The sequence below is a fragment of the Phacochoerus africanus genome, chromosome 11 (assembly GCF_016906955.1).
Source record: "Phacochoerus africanus isolate WHEZ1 chromosome 11, ROS_Pafr_v1, whole genome shotgun sequence".
NCBI classification, from domain to species: Eukaryota; Metazoa; Chordata; class Mammalia; order Artiodactyla; family Suidae; genus Phacochoerus; species Phacochoerus africanus.
The window spans coordinates 76680231-76695123 of record NC_062554.1 but is presented as its reverse complement, the minus strand read 5'-3'; the positions used below and the strand labels follow the sequence as shown (position 1 = coordinate 76695123).

The 14893-nt window shown below is 38.9% G+C and overlaps 1 protein-coding gene across 2 annotated transcripts in view; it reads left to right on the top strand.

Moving 5' to 3' along the window:
• ASNS (asparagine synthetase (glutamine-hydrolyzing)) overlaps positions 1-14893 on the top strand; it is a 180348-nt gene that overhangs the window by 145643 nt on the left and 19812 nt on the right. The window contains exon 3 of one of the 2 annotated variants that reach the window (XM_047751761.1): positions 8163-9250. The exons of the other annotated variant lie outside the window; for it this stretch is intronic. The gene's annotated coding sequence lies outside the window, so the exon portion shown is untranslated. The remainder of the gene's footprint in view (positions 1-8162; positions 9251-14893) is intronic. 2 annotated transcript variants of the gene reach the window in all.

Sequence of the window (14893 nt, the reverse complement as noted above, 5' to 3'; positions counted from 1 at the left end):
TTCTGTAATATTGCCTGAAGTCTGGGAGAGTTATGCCTCCTGCTTGGTTTTTGTTCCTCAGTATTGCTTTGGAAATTCTGGATCTATAATGATTCCATATAAATTTTTGGATTGTCTGTGAAAAATGTCATGGGTAATTTGATAGGGATTGCATTGAATTTATAGATTGCTTTGGGTAGTATGGCCATTTTTATGAAACTAATTCTTCTAACCCAGGAGCATGGTATATCTTTCCATTTCTTTATATCTTCTTTAATTTCCTTGATTAATATTTTATAGTTCTCAGCATATAAGTCTTTCACCTCCTAGGTCAGGTTTATTCCTAGGTATTTAATTTTTTGGGGGTGTGATTTTAAAAGATATTATATTTTTATATTCATTCTCTAATATTTCATTGTTAGTATACAGAAATGCAACTGAGGAGTTCCCGTCGTGGCGCAGTGGTTAACGAATCCGACTAGGAAACATGAGGTTGCGGGTTCGATCCCTGCCCTTGCTCAGTGGGTTAACGATCCAGCGTTGCCGTGAGCTATGGTGTAGGTCTCAGATGAGGCTTGGATCCCGCGTTGCTGTGGCTCTGGCGTAGGCCAGTGGCTACAGCTCCGATTCGACCCCTAGCCTGGGAACCTCCATATGCCGTGGGAGTGGCCCAAGAAATGGCAAAGACCAAAAAAAAAAAAAAAAAAAAAAAAAAAAAGAAAGAAAGAAAGAAAAAAAGAAATGCAACTGATTTCTGAATGTTAATCTTGTATCCTTCTACTTTGCTGAATTTGTTGATCAATTAGAGTAGTTTTTGTGTGGAGTCCTTAGTGTTTTCTATACATAGTCTCATTTCATCTGTATATAGTTACAATTTTACCTCTTCTCTTCCAATTTGGATACCTTTTATTTCTTTTTTGTCTGATTGCTGTGGCTAGGACTTCCAATACTATGTTGAAAAAAAGTGGTAAGAGTGGGCATTCTTGTCTTGTTCTAGATTTTAGCTTTTTTCCATTGTGTATTGTATTTTCTGTGGGTTTTTCATAAATAGTTTTATTATGTTAAGATATGTTCCTTCTATATGCACTTTGGTTATAGTTTTTATCATAAATGGATGTTGGACTTTATCAAATGCTTTTTATGCATCTATTGATAGTGCAGTTTTTGACTTTTCCCTTGTTAATGTGGCATATGACCATCAGCAAGTGGTGCTGGTAAAACTGGACAGCCGCACATAAATCAATGAAACTGGAACATACCCTCACACCATGCATAAAAATAAACTCAAAATGTCTTATTGACTTAAATATAAGACAAGACACCATCAAAATCCTAGAGGAGAACATAGGCAAAACATTCTCTGACATCAACCTTACAAATATTTTCTTAGGTTGGTCTCCCAAGGCAACAGAAATAAAAGTAAAAATAAACCAATGGGACCTAATCAAACTGACAAGCTTTTGCACAGCAAAAGAAAAGATTTTTTTTTTTTTAAAGGCAACCTACAGAATAGGAGAAAATAGTTTCAAATGATGCAACTGACAAAGGCTTAATCGCCTGGATACGGAAACAACTTATACAACTCAATGGCAAAACAAAAACAAAACAACAACCTAATTGAAAAATGAGCAAAAGATCTGAATAGACATTTCTCCAAAGAAGATATACAGATGGCCAATAGGCACATGAAAAAATGCTCAACATAACTATTAGAGAATGCAAATCAAAGCTACTATGAGGTACCACCTCAAACCTGTCAGAATGGCCACAATTAACAAGTCCACAAATAACAAATGCTGGAGAGGGCGTGGAGAAAAGGGTACCCTCCTACACTGTTGGTGGAAATGTAAATTGGTACAATCACTGTGGAAAAGAGTATGGAGGTACCTCAGAAAACTAAATATAGAACTACCATATGACCTAGCAATCCCATTCTTGTGCATATATCAGGATAAAATTTTCCTTGAAAAATATACCAGTACCAGTATGTTCATTGCAGCACTATTCACAACAGTCAAGACAAGGAAACAACCTAAATGCCCATTAACAGATGAATGGATTAAGAAGATTAGGTATATATATCCATTATACCTACTACTCAGCCTTAAAGAGAACAAAATAATGCCATTTACAGCAACAAGGATGGAACTAGAGACTCTCACACTAAGTGAAAAAGTCAGAAAGAGAAAGTCAAATACCATATGATATCACATATCTGAAATCTAATATATGGCACAAATGAACCTTTTTACCGAAAAGAAACTTATGGACTTGGAGAATAGACTTGTGGTTGCCAAGGCAGAGGGGGAGGGAGTGGAATGGACTGGGAGTCTGGGGTTAATAGATGCAAACTATTGCATTTGGAGTGGATAAGGAATGAGATCCTGCTGTATAGCACAGAGAAATATATCTAGTCACTTGTGATGGAGCATGATGGAGGATAATGTGACAAAAAGAATGTATGTTCTTTGCTTACAGTAGACATTGATGGAATACTGTAAATCAACTATAATGGAAAGAATAAAAATCATAAAAAATAAAATAAAACAAATGTCTGGTCACAAGCTCTTTAGACATCAACCTCAGGTGCCATCCCTAAGTATATAGGCAAGAGGCTCACTAGATTCACAATTCTATCAAAATTATTCTTGAGTCCCCAATGAATTCTTCATTTTCAATGATACAATTCTAATTTCAGTATTCCTTACTTCTGATATTGAAGCTATTGGCCTATCCCATAACTATTGAAGTAATTTTCTCTATTGCTCCTAGTTTGTGGGACATCTTCTCTGGCCTCTTGCTGATATTTGATAGTGCGTTTTCTTGATCATTCTCTTCTTACTCCTAAAATGTTGGCATTTCCAAGGCCTGGTCTTTAATCCCCAAGTCTTTTACCCTTTCAGGTTGATTAATTCCATTCTCCAAATACTCGTATGACTTTCAAAATGTACCATTTATTGAGCAGTTATGTGTTGGGAAATGTTTTCATTTCTTTTTATTTTAAAAATCTCAATTAATTTTTATAACAACCTTGAAAGGCTCCTAATAGTATTCCTCAAAAAAGAAATTTTTTGTTTTGCTCAAAAAAGTTGCATTCCTTGTTCAAATCACAGCTTGAAAGATCTGGGATTTTGTCCTAGATATGGCAGCAGACTATCGTTTTAAACTTATCATATGTTACTCAGTATATTACCAACCCAGTTTGTGCCTTGAACCTGAGGCCAGGGCTTGAACCTTTGGGGAACTTGAGATAAGATCATTTTAAATAGAGGTGCCCTTTGTCCCTGTTCATTGTTAGTGAATAAAAATCTTGGTAGATGGTTTTGATGCATGCTATTGATACATTGATGAGCTCGATCCTTATGTTCAACTTCTATTGGGTCATCAACTAGATGCCTCCCAGAAGCTTTGAATTTAATATGGACAAAACTGAACCTATATCTCTCAAATATCCTCTTCTTTTATTTCACATTTGGTTAATATATCATCCTTCACACAAAGATAGAGATTTTAGAGTCATCCTAGAACCCTTTTGCTCCTTCATTCTCCTTATCCTCTTTGCTCCAAGTCCTAGAGAATTTACCTTGGAAATGTCTGGACATCCCTACTACTGCTTCCATCATCTGTTACCTCCCAATTAGTCTCCTTTCTTTTAGTCTCTTTTCACTACAGTTCCATCCTACATCTTACTGCCATTTTAATTTTTCTAAGAAGTGTCTTTTAGGACCATGTTAATTGTTCTTTTATTGTTTTACACAAAGAGAAAAATGAGTTTTAATATCTAGTCAAAATATCACAAAGCAAAACATCATGGCCATTTAATGATGTATTTGGAATTCTCAAATTTTATCATCTGCTATTTAACCTTTGAACTGTGTTTGGGATGTGAACAGATGCATGTGGTACCTTTAGGAAGAGAGAAGACTGAGGGCTAGAGGGCTAACATGAGGATATTTGTTTTCCTCATTCTGAATTGTAATGATTGAAAAGAGAATCCCTGTAAGTAATGTACTTAAATGAAGAGAAACAGGACCAGTCATCTAGGCTAAATGTCAACCTATATAAAATTTAAATAGTGGGCTCTACCTTGAAGGCATACGCATTTGGATATGCATATAAATTAACTGGTAATACAGTTATGTTTTTCAATTTGTGGAGCATGGATCCTGGATGGTTTGGGAATTAGATAGCAAGGAATTGGTGAATGTGGATGCTGTTGTCTGCTTATCTCCAGATGGAAAATAATGTAATTGAAACATCTATAAAAATGATTTTCAAGTGAATATAATGATGAGTGAAATTTAAACTTAAAGTGTGGCTAAAGTAGGTTGTTTCATTATAAATTTTGCTATCACTAGACACCCAATAACAACTACTCTCATGTGAATAGTTTAATTTTTATTTTAGGAAGGACTCCAACTTGAAAGCATTAATTTAGTTAATATATGTTTCAAAAATTTATAGTTTTTAAAAGAATTTCAAATGGAAATGCTGAAATGAAAGTGGATATAGTATTCTGGAATTTCTGGAAAGATCTAGGCTTATGATATAAATTCGGAAGTCATAAACATGTAAAGTTGTGTACGGTCATGATGCCAGATTAGATTTCTAAGTGAATAATAAATATAGGTTAAACTAATCATCATCATAATTATAATCACAAAGGAGTGAACTGTAGGGCTCTCCAATATTAAGAGATCAAGATAATGATATGGAACCAACAAAGGAAACATAGTGGCTAGTAATAAAAGAGGAAAATTAAGAGAATATAAAACCTGAAAGCCAAGTATTTAAAGGGCAGACTGTGATTAATTATCAAATGGTGTTAAGAGATCAGCTAAGGCGAGGACTGAGCAATTACCATTGAGTTTTATAATGTGAGGGTTACTGGTAACTCTGACATTAGAAATTTTGGTGGAATGTGGGAGAGAAGTTCTTTTGGAGTGAGTGTAGAAGAAAATTGGAAATGGGGAGCTTCTATTAACCATTCAAAGAGTTTTGCTGTAAAGGTTAAAAAGAGAGATGGAGTAGTAGACAGAGGAAGAAGCAGAGTTACAGAGTTATTAATTTGTTGTTTTTAAGATAGGAGAAATAATACTATGATCACATACTGAGGAGAAAGTTCCTGGAGAGAATCACTTCAGCTATGTCAATACTACTAATTAGCCCCTTCTTGGTTTTAAGCTAGAGTGTATTTTTTCTTCAAATCACACACACACACACACACACACACACATATAGTAATACTATATATATATATATAGTACTTAAAGCCTTCAAATTTCTAGGAAGCCTAAATGCTGTCTCCATGTACTACTTCTACCCTTTCTTTCTTCAAAGTACTATTCCAGTCAACAAGGACATCCTCATTAAGAGATTTAATGGTTAAGTTTCTGTCCCTTAGTATGATGATTCTGATCCATCCCCCTACTTGTTGCAACTCTTCCACAGGCTTCCAGGCCATGATCCTGCTCTACCTGCCTGTCCAGAGTTGGCGTCTCCAAGGCGTCTTTGATAATTCTCTCTCATGTACTCCTAGGGTTATCAGTTCCAATCCTTTGGTTTCATGACCTCTAGTCATGGTTCAATAAACTATGTAATAATAATGGCATCTAACATTTACTATTATGTGCCAGGCACTTTGCTAACTTCTCTATATGCCTTGTTTTATTGCATCTACACCAAAAACTCCTCTGAGTATTACTATCCTCATTTTCAAATGGAGGAGTTATGTTCAGTAAGGCTCTACATCTTGCCCAGTCCCATAAAGTTAGGAAAGAGCAGAGCTTTGATGGAATGCATTGTCTATCTGACTCCAAAACTGTTAATGTAACCACTATGCTTTACTGTTGTCTAAAACTCTAACTCAGATCTCTTTAGTTTTAGTCTTAGTTTTATACATCCATCCAACTGCCTCACGGATTAGCTAGGCATTGCTATCTTAATAGGTACTAAACTAAACACAATGTTGCCCCTCATTCCAACCCCTTCCCAGCCTGCAGACGTCCCTGTTCTAATACCTCCCCCTCATGGTTTCTCTTTCAATCTATTCCTCAAGTTTAGACTGTTCTGGGTTTTCCCTCTACCTCACCCTCATACCCACTGTCTCTATGGCTCTTCCTCTCTGCATCCCAGAGCTGCTCACATTCTCTTCTGCTTTCTAATTGACCTTCTTCCCAGGCCTCCTCACTGCAGTTGGTTCCCACAGTTGTTGAGGTTAGTTCTTAAAAAAGTTGATTTGATCATTCCACTCCCTTAGAAACCTCTTGTGGTCCTTATCACCTCCACTGTCATTTCCATTCTACTTACACTATCACTTAATAATTGAGTGGCCCTTACCCATCTTGCCTATCAAAGGCATTGTGAACACATGTGAAGAATTATATTTTAAGATATATGTGGATGCTCTTATGCTGAAGAAAACAAAACAAGTTTCAAAATCTTTACTAAATTTTAAGTGGCTTATAACTTATGCTTCTCAATCAGTGGGAGACTAATGTACAACTATTGTCATGTGAGAGTGCTCCATGTTTGACATTAAAAAGATATTCTTATTTATAACTATATACCGATTAGATTATTTTCATGTGAAACTCTTGTTTTAAGTAATATTTTCTGCTAGAGCTGTTCTCTGATTGTGGACCCTGCAGATAGAGCATGTTAATTTTACATAACAAGCTTTGGTAAAGTATGAGCAACAGAGGGGGGTGGGTAAGTGGGGATGGGGGAAGAAGGGGATACTGACACCAGGGTCTTTTCAAAAGAGGAACAGGATGAACATTTATTTATTTATTTATTTATTTATTTATTTTTGCTTTTTAGGGCTGCACCCATGGCATGTGGAAGTTCCTGGGCTAGGGGTCTAATTGAAGCTGCAGCTGCCAGCCACAGCCACAAAGGGATCTGAGACTTCTTTGTGACCTACTCCACAGCTCATCACAACACCGGATCCTTAACCCACTGAGCAGGGCCAGGAATCAAACTCACATCGTCATGGATGCTAGTCAGATTCGTTACCACTGAGCCATGGGAACGCCTGAACTTTACATTTTTAACAGCTCAATTAAAACAATTAAAAAGTGTCTCTGGTTCATTTCTAGCTTCCAATAAAAAAAATACAATTGAAGTCTGGAAAAAAGATTATACTTAGGAATATGCTATATCTTAATACAGGGCAACCTGGATCTCAGTTGTGCCCTGAACTAAAAAGGACAATCCTGTTATATAGATCAGTCTTCCAAGCAAGAGGCCATGTGAGGTGGTGGAGACTGGAGTCTGGGTTCAGGTCCCTTTGGGTTCAAATCCTGGATACATAACTGTGTAATTGTAAGTCCTGTCCTGTCTCTGATTCTCAATTATCTTTAAATGGGGGGAAATCTTATTTGCAGTGTAAAAGTAAAGGTTGTTAACACATTTTGATGGGACTGTTAGGAAGTCACAGCTAGGTAAGAGACTCATCTGTGAACTCAGTTACCAATATTGTAAGGCTGGAACTTCAGCTGTAAGTGAAGTGGGAGCCACAAGAAGGAAGGATTCATTTTCCTGAAGACCACAAAGAAAGCATCATCAAATCTGTTTTAGCAAGCTGTGAACATTCTACTTCTCACTTACTCTGCTCCAACTCACCATTCAGTAACTCAACAAGTAAGAAGTCTCTCAGGTAGTATTTGGGTTGATCTCTGAGAAGTTAGAGTTTACAAATAAAGGGTGAGGGTGAAATAAAATGCAAAAGAGGATGGTAATAACAAGTAGTGATTATATCCCTAAAAAAAATGCAAACAAATATAGAAGCATCATCTCTTACATACCAGCCTACTAGGCAACCTTCAAATAGCCAGGCTTGAGGTTCCTTCTCCCACCCTGTGAAATAGAGAGCCAGTCAATGTTTTGGTTTATTCATTTGCTTGTTTTTTATTGAGTCATTTCTTTCTTACCGCCTGGTTCACAGATACAGCTTGAATACTTTCCCCCCATTATCCTGCCTTTGTGTCTGCTCCCCTTCCTCCCAGCCTTATCTAAGGTGGACTCCTCCTGGCAGCAGCAAGCCCTTTCAGGAATGAAGTAATGTCCAGTCTGCCAGACATGCCAGACAAACAGGGGCGGGGCCGGGAGCAGGGAGGAGGCACTTTGGGGGAGGACACCGGAGCATCCTCGCTGTACCTCTCTACCTCTCTCTCTTCCAGACCTCAAAGCACTCTGGTAATTTGGAGAACCTCAGTCACCCAGAAAATTCATATCCCCGTTACCCGCCTCCCATCAGGATACAGCAGAACACCCTGTGGTCTGGAAATGGATGAAGAGAATCTAGGAGATATGGGGATGGAACTCCTCATGGCTCCCAAGCTTGCCCCACCCCTCACTTGCTCCCCGACCCCAAAGAGATATTTCTTCCTAAAAGTGAAATGAATGAAAACTCACAGAAAATGTGACTGACTTAGTTAAGTGCATTGCTAAAACTTTATTGTAACTCCAGTAATGGAAATAATAAAAATGACACCAGAATCTCATCACTTCAGCCAGACAGCAGGATTCAAAAGGTGAAAAAATCGACACAGCCAACAAGGTGACCATCTGGTTGAGCACCAATACAACCACATCAGAAAATACAAATACACTGAGTTATATGTTCAGAGGAAGGAGAAATTTATCTCTGGCCGAGACAGAAGAACCTAATGAAATCTAATATGCATTTAATAAAAAGTGGAGCCCCTTCCAGAGATTCGCATCTGCCTCCACTGTTTATTAATTTGACAAATATATGCACATCCACAGCTATGTATCAGATGTTCTCTTCGTAGTAAGTAGGAAATAAAGTACTTCTAGAGACCTGGCAATTAAGGACATGGAGACCTGCTGAGGAGAGGTACTGTAATCAATTGGTGATGATCACCCTAAGAACAAACCAAGTGCAGAAGATTAATGAATTGTTAGAACAGCAGGTGAGGTAATCCCAGGTATCAGTGTAGCACCTGGCCAGACCTCTGAGCCTATCCCTCAGCAGGTGCACTAACACTTTAAGAAGCTGGAAACCGAGCATTTCCTCCGCCCTGCTTGCTCCAACATCCTGTCCCGCTCCAGGCCGGCGTCTTCACGCCCTGCAGGCCACGCCCCTGCGCTCTGGTTGGTTCTCGCAGACATGATGAAACTTCCCGCACGCATTACAGGAGCTAGGCAGCTATAAAGTGAGAGGTACGAGGAGGTTGTACCTTCCCCGCCAGCCCGCAGGCCCCAGCCCCGCCGTCTCCCGCTCACCTGCCCCATTGGAGCCCAGGTAAGCCCGGCCTCCCCTAGTTGCGTTGCCCTCCCTCCGTGGCCCCCCATCCCCCACCACTCGGGACCGGGAGGAGGATGTGCTGTAGCCTGGCTCTCCCGACTGGTGGGCAGACGCAGATCCTGGCGTCCTCGGATGCTGCAGCTCTTGCGGGGCAAAGCTGGGGTGCGTGGGGGCAGGGCCGATTGTTGCGCACCTGGGAGCAGCTGGGGAGGGAAAATCTCTTTTGCGGGCAGGGAGGGAGGGGTCGCGTGACTCGCAGAGCGGAGACCTGGCCACTCCGGAGAGAAGGCAGCAGCAGAAGCAGCAGCAGCAGCAGCTTAAGTTGGCCAGTGTAAATTTCACTATATTTTATATTGTCAAGCCTGCGGAAATATCACATTTCGGGGATCCTGCAGCGGGCGGCCTGGAGGTGCACGTGGCCTGGGTGCAGTCGCGAGTCCTCTGGCAGTCGCTGCGTCTTTTTCCAGGAGGAAGGGTCTCCCGGGCAGTCTTTCAGGCTTCCGTGGGATCTGTACTTATCTCACCTCCCGCTTCCGTTTTTCACCCAGCTACCCCTCCTCCCATGTCTGTAGATTGCAAGACTCAACAAGTGACTCGCTGAGCTAATCCCGATGAGAAGACATGTGTTTAGGGCGACAGGAGGCGCAGTATGGGAAAAGGCAAAAAACCCCAAACGTGCCTCTTTTAAGTGGATATCTATTTTACAGGGCTGGATTCAGATTAATGTTACTCTTTTGAAGGAAGGGACAGTTACTTTTTCGGCCTGTGACCTACGTTATTTCTTCACTCTTTATTGCCTGGGATGCTTGACAAATAATTTTAAAGTACCGACATCTCTCTCTCTCTCTTATTTATTTATTTATTTTTTGGGTCGCATTTTTGTAAGATTAATTAAAAGTAACTTAGGTCTTGAACCTGTCCAGGAGTTCGTTGATGAGATTTTCAACTTCACCATACATTTTACTTTTACATTAGGTATTGGTTTAAGAAATTAAATGCGATGAAACAACAGTGTCCAATTGGGTGTCTGGTAGTCACATGTGGTCATTGAGAACTTGAAATGCTGGTTAGTCTAATGGAGATGTGCTGTGTTGATGATTTAATAGAGAAAAGTACTGTAAAATATCTTGTCAGTAATTTTGATGCTGATTACATGTTATAATAAACTATATTAAAATTGCACTTTTTTTCTTTTTTAATGGGGCTACTAGTATATTTAAAATTACATATGTGGCTCACATTTCTCTTGGACAGCACTGCTCTAGACGTTTATGAAGTATGGAAAATTATCTAGGACAGGTAACAGCAGTAGGAAAAAGTGTTGCCACGTAGGAACTTTGTAAGACTGATTTCAATAAAAATAATAGGTGGTAACTGTAATTTGCTTTTTCCTGCTCGATAAATAAGCGTGCTTCACATTTGTTGCCTTTCTTTCTTCTCCAATTTAGTGCTTAGTGTGTTTTTATAGCATGCTTAAAGGGATTCACTAAACAGCATTAGGGAGACTTAGGTAAATGATTCACTAATGACCTCAGGTGATTTTCAGAGCATGTGTTCCCTTCCCAGCACATCTTTTATTGGTATAGAGTTGAGGGTAGATGGCTCATCAGTAGTTCTCTCATTTAAATCTCAGTGAAATTTCCCACTAAATCTCAAAGTAAATTATAGGCATACTTAGTTTTACTGTGCTTTGCTTTATAGATACCGCTTTTTGTTCGTTTTTAACAAATTGAATGTTTGCGGCAACCCTGTGTGGTGCAAGTCTATCAGTGCCATTTTCCAACAGCATTTGCTTATTTCGTATCTGTCACATTTTGGTAACTTCAAATGTTTTCATTATTATTTGTTAAAGTGGTCAGTGATCTTCGATGCTGCCATTGCAAAAAGATTACAATTTGCTGAAGACTCAGATGATGACTAGCATTTTTGAGCAATAAAGTATTTAAAATTTTTTAAAAATTAAAATATAGTTGATTTACAATATTGTGTCAGCTTCTGTACAGCAAATTGACTCAGTCATATATATATATACATATATGTATATATATTATTTTTTATATTTCCATCATGGTCTATCCCACGAGATTGGATATAGTTCTCTGTGCTACGCATTAGAACTTTATTTAAATTTTTTTTTGTTTATTCTTTTTCAGATTCTTTTCCCATTCAGATTGCCACAGAATATTAGGTAGAGTTCCCTGTGCTATATAGCAGGTCTGTGTTGGCCAGTCCTTCCACATACCACAGTGTGTATATGCCAATCCCAAATCCCTAGCATAGTAGAACCTTATTGTCCATCCATTTTGAATGTAATAGTTGGCATCTACTAACCCCCAAATCCCATTCTCTCTCCCTCTTCCTCTGCTTGGCAACCGCAAGTCTGTTCTCCATGTCTGTGAGTCTGTTTTGGAAATACATTCATTTGTGCCATGTTTTAGATTTCACGTATAAGTGATATCATATGGCATTTGTCCTCTTGCTGACTTAATTTGCTTAGTGTGATAATCTCTAGTTTGCATCCATGTTGCTGTGAATGGCATTATTTCATTCTTTTTGATGGCTGAGTAGTATTCCATTGTATATATGTAGCACATCTTATATATGATGGACATTTAGGTTGTTTCCATGTCTTGGCTAGTGTGAATAGGGCTGAATGCACGTTGGGGTGTATGTATCTTTTGGAATTAGAGTTTTTGCCCTTTTGGACATATGCCCAGGAGTGGGATTGCTGGGTCATATGGTAATTGTATATTTAGTTTTCTGAAGAACATCCATACTGTTTTTCATAGTGCTTGTACCTATTTACATTCCCTCCAGCAGTGTAGTAGGGTTCCCTTTTCTCAATACCCTCTCCAGTGTTTGTTACTTACAGATGTATTAACAGTAGCCATTCTGACCAGTGTGAGGTGGTACCTCATGGTAGTTTTGATCTGCATTTCTCTACTATTAGTGACATTGAGCATCTTTTCATGTGTTTTTTAGCTATCTGTAGTTCTTTTTTGGAGAAATGTCTACTTAGGTCTTCTGCCCATTTTTCAATTGGGTTGTTTGGAGGTTTTTTTTTTTTTTGTCTTTTTGTCTTTTTGCTATTTCTTGGGCTGCTCCTGCGGCATATGGAGGTTCCCAGGCTAGGGGTCTAATCGGAGCTGTGGCCACCAGCCTACGCCAGAGCCACAGCAACGCTGGATCCGAGCTGCGTCTGCAACCTACACCACAGCTCACGGCAACGCTGGATCGTTAACCCACTGAGCAAGGGCAGGGACCGAACCCGCAACCTCATGCTTCCTAGTCGGATTCGTTAACCACTGCGCCACGACGGGAACTCCCTGTTTGGAGGTTTTTTGGGTGTTAAGTTGTATGAGTTTTTTGTATATTTTAGAGATTAAGACCATGTTATTTGCATCATCTGCAACAATTTTCTCCCATTCCCTAGGTTGTCTTTTTGTGTGTGTATGTGTTTTTACATGGTTTCCTTTGCTATGCCAAAGCTTTTAAGTTTGATTAGGTGCCATTTGTTTTTGTTTTTGTTTTTATTTCTATTGTCTTGGGAGACTGACCTAAGAAAACAACTGCTGATATATGTCAGAGAATGTCTTGCCTATGATCTCTTCTAGGAGTTTTATGATGTTATGTCTTATTTTTAAGTCTTTAAGAAATTTTGAGTTTATTTTTGTGCTTGGTGTGAAGGTGTGTTCTAGTTTGATTGATTTACATGCAGCTGTCCAGTTTTCACAGCACCATTTGCTCAAGAGAGAAAGTAGTTTTTAATTAAAATATGTACCTTATTTTTCCTTAGGCATAATGCTATTGCACACTTACTAGACTATGGCATGGTCTAAGCAACACTTACATGCACTGGGAGACCACAAAATTCATGTGACTTCTTTTATTGTGGTGGTCTGGAACCAAATGCACAATATCTCAGAGTTACGCCTGTGTTTGATTATAGGCTATTTGGCCAAGTGCTTGGTAGGGGGCTGCACAGGACATAAGATACTTGATTTGCAAGTTGTTGTAGTTGATACCATTTTCCATTAATTTGATTTGGTCTCATTAAAAGGCCAAACAAAGCTTTGATTAATTTAGATACAAATGAAATGTTTTGAGAGGATTGCTCAAAGTGATTGATGTAGCTTGAATATATATTTTTTCTTGATGGTGTCTGTCCCAAATTATCTAGGCATTTGCTGCAAATTTGCATTTTTTCCCCATTTTTAACAGTTGATTTACAACATTAACTCCTGTACAACAAAGTGACTCAGTTATACACTTAAACATACCCTTTTTTTTTTCAGATTTTTTTTCCCATATAGGTTATCACAGATACTGACTGGATAGAGTTCCCTGTGCTGTACAGCAGGTCCTGTTGACCATCATGCCATATACAGTAGTGTGCACATGCCAATCCCAAACCCCTAATCCATCCCTTCTTCACCTGTCCCCTTTGGTAACCATAAATTTGTTTTTGAAATTTGTGAGTCTGTTTCTGTTTTATAAGTAAGTGTGTTTATATCCTTTTTTTTTTTTTTTTTTTTTAAGATTCCATCTGTAAGAGATACCATGATGTTTGTCTTTGTATAACTTCACTTAGTATTATAAGTTCTAGGTCCATTCATGTTGGTGTAAATGGCATTACTTCTTTCTTTTTCCATTGTATGTATATACCACCTCTTCTTTATCCACTCCTCTCTTGATGAACATTTAGGTTGCTTCCATGTCTTGTCTGTTGTAAATAGTACTGTAATGAACATTGGGTGAATGTATCTTTTTTTTTTTTTTTTTGGTCTTTTGTCCTTTGAGGGCTGCACCCAGGGCATATGGAGGTTCCCAGGTAGGGGTCTAATCAGAGCTACAGCTGCTGGCCTGCGCCACAGCCACAGCAACACCAGATCTAAGTCATGTCTGTGACCTACACCACAGCTTGTGGCAATGCTGGATCTGTAACCCACTGAGTGAGACCAGGGATCGAACCTGCATCATTCCTAGTCGGATTCATTTCCACTGCACCATGATGAGAACTCCCATATCTTTTTAAATTTTGGTTTTCTCTAGGTATATGCCCAGGAGTGGGATTGCTGAATCATATAGTAGTTCTATTTTTAGCTTTTTTGAGGAACTTCCATGCTGTTTTCCATAGTGGAAAACATAGTGGTTGTACCAATTTACATTTCCACCCTTCTCCAGCATTTATTGTTTGTAGACCCCCCCCCCCCTTTTTTTTTTGGCCACACCTCCATCACATGGAAGTTCCTATACAATAGCATCAGCCTAAGCCACTGCAGTGATAATGCCGGATCCTTATCTCACGGTGCCACCAGGGAATTCCTGTTTGTAGACGTTTTGATGATGGTGATTCTGACTGGTGTGAGGTGATACCTCATTGTAGTTTTGCTTTACATTCTCTAATAATTAGTGATGTTGAGTATCTTTTCATGTGCTTTTTGGCCATCTGTATGTCTTTGGGAAAATATCTATTTACATTTTCTGCCCATTTTTTATTGTGTTTGTTTTTTTGATGTTGAACTGCATGAGTTTGTATGTTTTGGAGATTAATCCTTCGTTGGTCATTGGTTGCTTTGTTTGCAAACATTTTCTCCCATTCTGTGGGTTGTCTTTTCATTTTGTTTATGGTTTCCTTTG